Source organism: Rhinolophus sinicus, chromosome 16, assembly GCF_057876585.1.
Source record: "Rhinolophus sinicus isolate RSI-liver-muscle chromosome 16, RSI-T2T, whole genome shotgun sequence".
Taxonomy (NCBI): Eukaryota; Metazoa; Chordata; class Mammalia; order Chiroptera; family Rhinolophidae; genus Rhinolophus; species Rhinolophus sinicus.
Window position 1 is genome coordinate 45,679,939 of NC_142516.1, and position 8,710 is coordinate 45,688,648.

Consider the following 8,710-nt stretch of genomic DNA (forward strand, 5'->3'; position numbering starts at 1 on the left):
TGCACAATGACAGATAAGAGCTCAGTGTAAGAAAGAACTTGATGGTTATTTGTCCATCCAGGAAAGCAATGCCCTCCGAAGGATTAATGACTAGAGCAGAGCAGAAGCTGAATGACATTTGTCACAAGGCTACAGAAGAAATTTCAGATTAAAATGAGAAGTTGAACTAGATGGACCATGTATAAGACCCCTTTAAGATTTTATATTAAAAGATTATATTTCATTAGATTTCTTCTACCGAATCTGCATCACTTGCCCTGTGACATTAGAAGACAGTATTATGCAGAAGAATTGAATGGGCAATCAGACCTGGGCTCTTCTCAACTGACACAATTAGCTCTGACATTGGCGGGTTACTTCTCTGGACCACCTGTTTCTTCACTAGAAGAGATGGAACTGATAGATTAACATAATCCCCCACTTTGCTAATGTAACATGAAAATCTCTCAACCCCACTCATATCGTTTTTTAACCTTAGCTAGAGTAGACCCAGATAACTTATTTTGATATTTGGCTGTTGTGCATACCAAACATGGTGTAATTTGAATGGTAACACTAGTCTTGAGAAAATGGTCAGCAGTATACCTTTATTCCTGCCATATCTTACAAGTACAAAAGCAGAATAAGAACTTGAATGAATTCATTTATCATCTTCCCACTTTTCCAAATTTCTAACTTACTCAAGTTAACCAGTTCTGTATTTCATCCAAGAATATATATCGCAGTCATTTTTTTCTCTTGATTTCTGTGCATATATTGGTGTTGCTAACTTTAAGAAAGCTTAATAAAAATGAATTTTTAAAATTATAAGATTACATTGTCATGTAAATAGGGTATTTGTAGTGTATTTAGACATTTCATATGACAGAAAGTAACTTTTCAACAACAGGTATTATGGGAAGCCAGATAAACTCATAAATCTTAAAACTTTAGATATGATAATAGCCTAATCCTTTTATTTGTGAGGAAACTCGAAGTGACTTTGCCAGTTTACAGTCTAATTGTCAACAGTTGTACTGTCTCCTCTTCACCAAATTTATCTGGACTAATATACCAAAGATCCTTTTGAATTATACAGCGTAAGCTTTTTTGTTCTCCAATGTTCATCATAATTTTATTTAGCTCCTAGGTTCCTCCTTATCAGCTGGTTATTCATTGAATGATAGATTGGTATGTTGTGCCTTTCACATTTCTCAAAATTAATGACTTGTATATTTAACACTAATTCATTTTACTAGACTCAGTAACAGCTATTTGGTTGTGTTGAAACCTAGTGAAAATAGTGACTATAGTCAAATAAACAAGTGTTTACTTCAACAGCACCTTTACTATAAATCATATAACATGCCAGGAATAAGCAATTAGATTGAATAAAGTACCAAAGCAGTTACTACTAATTGGTGATGGATGATGCTTTTTGGTTTATTGCTTTGGTTTAAAACAGGCAATCTATTCAAATACTGTGATAACATGTTGCATCCTAATAATAATGTACGCCCCAAATGTCCTGTAGCCAAAAAGAGAACTATTCATATGATGCTTGGAATTGTGTTTTGTGTTAAATTCACAGAATGGAGAGAGAAGACATTTGTCTATTACATTTCTAAATGGATTGTGCCTCTGAATAGTTGAATGAGTAAAAGCTAAGGAAGGAAGTAAATACCTTTAGCCTAAAAATGACCCACTTGACATTAGAGTTAAAAAAAAAAAAAGGAAGAATAGTCTTCATAAATGTCTGAGCTAAAAGGTGTTGAACTCTTCCTTTCATAAGAAGCCAGATGGACTTGAAATTATTTTACTCCATTTCCTCTTGTAGGCCATGTACTGACTTTTGTAATACTATTATAACATCTAGAGGAAAGTTTTAATGTGTATTTTAAGAAATGAGATCCTTGTATTAGAAAAATAGGGGGAAATGCTTTTTTCAATCTGATATTTTATCTGCTGATAAAATTCAAATTTGTTTTCATACTACCATTGTACTAATTCAGAGTTGAATTTTTTTTTTCCAAAATTACTGCTTAAGGCAGTATATTGAATCGAAGAAGTAAGAAGGATAGCAGGTAGGTTTATGGATATTGGGGCATCTGAGTCTAAAATTTTAAATGTACTATTCTTTTCCAAATTACTTGCAAAGTATGGTGGATTCATAGACTATAAATCAAAACTTCTAATTAGCATTTTACATTATAAATCTTACTCAGATGATACTTGTATGTATAAACAATTTCAAATTATGTAAATACAAGTTTAAAACCAGTGAAATCCAAGGCCATCTATTATATATTTACCAAAGTTCAAGATTTTGCTTTTTTTTTTTTCCCCCTCGTTTTTTTGAGTCTGGAAGTCTGAGTTCCAAGCCTTCTATGTCCACCACTAGAAGATAGAGTGGGCAGAGGGACAGATACAGGAAAATAACATAACCCTGAGTACATGTGATGCTATCAAGAATGATAATTAAGCTTGCTAACGTATCCAATATAATACCAAGTCAAAAAAGAAAAATATAAATGGTTACACCTCCATGAAACAATGTGACTGCCTATGGAATAAAACCAGGAAAGACTAAATACAATGAAAAATGATTGTGTCGAGGTAGTAGGATTATGGGTGAGGTTTTTCCCTTTCTGAGGTATCTTTTCTGTTATGTTAGTGTTTATTTAAAAAAGAGAGAAAAACCTGGTTCTTAACTTTCACTGTCAGAAACTGGCTCCTAAGTCCAGGTTTCTGAAATCAGGATTCTAGTACAGACCACGGAGAAGTAACACATTTTTAGCCTGGCTGTCAGAGCAGCACAAAAAAGTAGTCAAAAGGAAAGAAGGGGATTCCTTATATTGGTGATGTTGAATTTTTTGGTTTTTGTTTTTGTTTTTTGACGGAATGCAATGAATTGTATAATATCTGAGACTATCAATGTCAAGTCTAATGAAAGTATTATCTAGACAATGCCTACATATTACTTCTTAATGTTACAAACCCAGCAATGCATTGTTTACCATCTATAGTCATTTCCTCAGCCCACTACAGCTTTGCACACATTTACCTCATTTGTGCTGTTGGCAAATATATTACATTTCTATATGTTACAGGCCCAAATATATATACATATATATATACACATTTTTTAATGAAAATGCATTTTAAATCAGTTAAGAAAATATGCATTTATGTTATAATTACGTTCACTTTTGTTCTTGTGGATTTCTGTTACTGTCTGGGATCACTTGCATTCAACCTGAAGAACTTCCTTTCTTATTTCCTGTAAGATGAATTGGCTAGCAACAAATTCTTTCTTTTTTTTTTTTTAAAGATAGCTTTGCTGGATATAGGATTCGTGGTTGACAGTATTTTTATGTGATATGTTTTCCCACTGCCTTCTGGCTTCCATTGGGCTCCCTTGTAAGTGACAAATTGTTTTTCTGTAGCTTTTTTCAAGATTTTCTCCCTGTCTGTGACTTTGAGCTTTTTAACTATGATGTGTCTATTTGTGGGTCTCTTTGCATTTATCCTTGGAGTTCATGGAGCATCCGTGATGTGTAGGTTAGTGTTTTTCTATAGATTTGGGGAACTTTTTGCCATTCTTCAAATATTTTTTTCTTCTTTTTCTCGTCTCTGTTACTCTCAGTTCAAGGGCTACAAGGATTACAGAATTAGTCATCTGCTCTTATGTTAATAGTCCCCAGGCTGCTTTACCTTTTAGGTTCTTATGTTTGGTTTATAATTGTTCAGTTGTCCTTTCACACTGTTAACTGTCACTACTTGCTACTGTGAGCTGCTTTCTCCTGCCTAACTTGCTGTTTCTGTTTCCACTCAGATGATCTAGCAAACAGGTAACTGAACTCATTAAATTATGTCTAAATTAAGACCATAATGGCTCTGCATAAGGCCCTGAAAGTTACATAAGCTATAGCCAGATAGTCAAGACCAAGGCTACCCACCCCGAGGTAAGAATTAATTATTGGCTGCCCAGGAGACTGGCTTCTGTCTAGAAGATTTGGATTTCTACGGTTGGTTCCTAGGAGCCAGCTTCTCTGGAAAATGTTACTGCTATTGTCTTCTAAAAAAGTCATGTATTTTCAAGAAACAGCAATATACCATCTCCAACTTTTGCCAGTGTTAAAACAGTGGCTTCTAAATGACACCACCAATCTAAGAAACAGAGGGAACGTAGGAAAGGATAGTATGCATCAATTGGCCTTGAGTTTAGCACTATTTAATAGCCATCATTGACCAAGATGATGGAGTTGCAAGTGTTCTCTTTAGAATCCTCGAGACAAAAAGTTGAGCAGTTGCAAACATTAGGGGATATGGAATAGAATTTAGCAAATATGCATAATCAGGATAAAGGCACGGTAGGTAAAAATACAGCCCAAACACCCTGTCAATTAAGGAACATTTTGCAATTCATGAGATACCTGGAGCATAACCTGTAAAAAAAAAAAAAAAAAGGACTGGGTTAATAGTTAATTTGAATATGAGTAAAGAGAGTGGAACTGATTTTTGTTTTTTCGTTTTTTTAATCTTGTATTTATTTCAAGTGTGTTCTTCCAGGACCCATCAGCTCCAAGTCAAATAGTTCTTTTCAATCTAGTGGAGGGCCCGTTCAAGCGTTCCCCCGGCAATCTTGTTAAGAGAACTGTGCTCTAACCAGCTGAGCTCACTGGCTGCCCCAGTGGAATTTTGAAATGTTGGAAACAGCTGTAATGGTGGGAGTATGAGAAGGAGTTAGTCTAGTCTCTTCAACAGTTATTAAGCCCTTATTTTGGCCACATTGGTCTCTGTATTTTTGTACTTCAAAGCCTAAGAGACGTAAGCAAAACATAATGATAAAGAATATAAAAGGACACATAAGGAAAGACTAACAATAGCTTTTGTGTCTGTACCAGTGTTTTGGATCCTTTCCAATGTTTCCCAGAAGTCATCTACTCAAAGCCCCACTCCAGGAAGACTTGGAGTGAAACGAGAGATATTGGACTGTCTATATCCCTTTTAATTCTACCAGTTCTAGGTAGTTCTCTAAACATACTGTCATGCAGAGTATTGCAAAGAAAGAAGATCCCCAGAGACATAGGCCTTCCACATTACAGATCTGCCCTCCAAGAAGCTATCTGTTACCTAATCACTGTTAGATTGAAAATCCCTGAAGGGCAGAGAATGCATTTCTGCTATTCACACAGCTGACCCTTGAACAAGAGGAAGAGTAGGGACGCTGACCCCCTGCTCAGTCAAAAATTCCAGCATAATTTTTGACATCCCCCAAATTAACTACATCAGTCCTTCACATCCTCAGATTTAACCAACTGGGCATCAAAAACAGTATTTTCAACCCATGGTTTGGAATCCGCAGCTAGTAATGGGAAGGTAGGGTTTTTCATCCGCGGTTGGTTGAATCTGCAGGTGGGAAAGCTGGGATATGAAGGGCCAGCTTTATTTATTGAAAAAAAAATGTGTGTAAGTGAACCTGCGCGGTTCAAACCTGTGTTGTTGAAGTATCGACTGTATATCTACTCTTCCCTTGGTCACTGAGAGCTTCCTGACAACTGAATTCATACTGTATCAGAAGAAAATGTTCCAAAGAGGTAAGACTTCATTTTTGTTTTTCATTTTTGTTTGTCAATAGGATAGCCTCATGATTCGAAGCTGTGACTTTATATTTTCTTGTAGTATCTTTAAATTATTATATTAGAGAAGAAAATAGCCAAATTAACAGCACAAGAGGGGAGTGGAGGGTAGCTAGTTTTCGAAATCTTAAACATACTAATTGATCTCTTGGTGCCACAGATTCATTATCAATTAAAGGTGAGTATTAATAATATATCCATTCTGTTGACCTTGGAAGTTTACTATAAAGATTAAATGATAAATGGGATTTTTTTCCAGTGTTCTAAAGAAATATAAAAATGTAAGGGGTTGTTTAGGTGCTAAAGATGGATCTGCATCTAGAAATGAAGAGGATCAGGCCATGAATTATAATACTTTTAGATAATTTTTAGGAAGTGTTTATTCTTGATAATGTGCCGATTTAATAGCAAATTTGCAGAGAACATTTGAAGTCCATGCAACTCTGTGATAACAGCTGGCCCATTTCTTTAGCCATATTCATATGACTGGCAGAATCTAAAGCAGCCAAAAGGTCCTGTCGGTCCTGCCTTCAAAATGGTCCTGCCTGGAAGCCGGCAGCAGCGGGATGAGCTGTGGCAAATGACAGCAAATGCACCTTTTGTCCTGTACGATCCTGCCCTGCTCTCGCGATAGTTTGGCTCCAGATGTGTCCTATTGTCCCCAAACATACTCCCTTTGTGTTCTGAGTTTTGAGAGTTAAACAAGGAAGGCTGGAGGCAAGACAAATAACACTGTGAAAGCTGAAATGAAAATCCCATAGTTACGGAAAAGATTTAATCTGTCATGACAAATCTTTAATGCTCATTTTTCTTAAAAGAAATCTCGAATACATTATTTCAATCTCAGTGTTTCTCTACTGGTATAAGAATTAGTGATTCAAATTTAATTTGTTACAGGTTTGATGTCCAACTTTTAAAACTTAATAAATTACTAGCATGTTAATAAACAATATGATTTAATTTCTTATGGAGGATTTAAAAATGAACACCCTTTAAGTTCTTAACATAATATTATGTTTCCCTTTAAAATGAAAATTTAAAAAGACCTACAAAAAGCTTTATACCTTGACCAAGTTCTTATCATAATCTGCATTTTATGTTATTTTATTTTATTATAATGTGTTGACTTCAAGATCATTCCTTTGCTTTATTCAAGAATCAATGGATTTAGATGGAAGAATGTTTTTAAAGTTCAATTTTGTGATTAGTTTTGGGTGTACCAAACAACATAATGATTAGACATTTGCACCCCTCACAAAGTGATAACCCAACCAAGTCTACTACCCCTCTGACATCATACAGAGCTATTACAATGCCATTGATTATATTCCCTATGCTATACTTAACATCTTGTGACACACACACACATACATATTATTATTATTATTACTTTAAATTATAGTTGACATTCAATATTATATTAGTTTCAGGTGTATAGCGAAGTGATTAGGCCTTTATAAAATCTATGAAGTGATCCCCCCAATATGTCCAGTCCCTAGATGGAAGAATTTTTTAAAATAGCAGTTCAACCCAGAAGGGACAATTCCATTAAAAGATTGTCCACACAGAGTTACCGTTCATTTGCCTACCCTGAAACACAAGCTAATTCATGCAAAATCTACATCCAACTATCCTGAAGTTCTCCCAATACTTCTCAGTGCTTACTTCATTGAAATAAGCTCATTTTGCCAAAATTTTGGAGAAAGCGGAAGAGGAAACTTTGAAACTACTTAATGAAGAAAATATTCCTTCCACTACATAACGTAACATAAATGAACAGATTTTATTTTATTTAAACTTTGTACATGGTTTGTGTTTTCCGATTCCAGAAGCTGATACCTATTTTTTTTTAATGAGGTTTTAAAATGCTGTTCTAGCTTGTATAGTGCTAAGAAAGAGGTCTTTAGATTGGGGCCCAAAAATATTCTCCATCACCCAGACTTGTTAATTTTCCTACTTCTATGCCTGACCCATCATAAAGCTCTGCGAATTCCCAAAATAAGGAAAACGAACTTAGAATAATTGACTTGGTATAAGAAAAGAAGTATATGTAAATTTATGAGATAGTCTCATAGAGGAGATAAAATTTATTCATCCTAAAGTGATCAATTCAGTTGATCAGGTTACTTTTCATATCTGGCTTTTCCATCTGCACAATGCTGCTTATATCAAAGAACTATTAGATAATCCTATTAGATGATATATGTGAAAGGGCTCTTAAAAGTGTAATGCTATGTTCAATTCCTATGATGATGATAACAGAAAAATGAGTATGATGCTATAACATATTCCATTGATGCTTCCCATAAGATGCTGTTAGTTCCTCACTTATATGCCTTCACTCTTACTACTCGAGTGCACACAGGTCTAATTCTTAAAATTCTTTAAAAAAATAACAAAAACAAGTTATCTTACTACCTGTGTGACTTTATGCACTCCTGTCTAAACCTCATCGTCCTCAGCTGTAAGTGGTTGCTATCTAACACCTGTTCAGCCTTCTTTACTGGGTCTTCTCAAAGATCTAATAAGATAATACATGTAAAAGAATTAGATAGATTAGATAGATAGATAGATAGATAGATAGATAGATAGATAGATAGATAGATGATAGATAGATGATAGAAAGATAGATAGCTCTATAGAAAGATATTCATGTAGTCATTATTGTTGTAATTATTAATTGAGGAAAGTTTCAAGACACTAGTTGAAATTGAAGTGAAGAAAGAAAGCATTCCAGGTCTGAGCAGGTGGCTCATTACGGGAGCCGTGTTAACAGATCAGCTAGACTTAAAAAGAAAATCTGTTTGCAGAATAGAGAAAAATAATGCATAGAACTTTATAGGTTAGCCAATTTCTTTCCTGCCCAGTCTGAAGTGTGAGGGGGTTTTATGTGATAGGCCATGGAAGCCATAATGTGCTGTAGAAAAGGAATACAGAAGGAGAAAAGAGGTTAACAAGATCACACTAGACATTGCTTAGAAGACAGAAGGACCAGAGAAGCAAGGAATCCCTGGAAAGCAATATAGTTTCCTGGCTTCTCTATTCTTACCACTGTTTCACATCTCCACATACCTCTGCAGTTTGGGAGC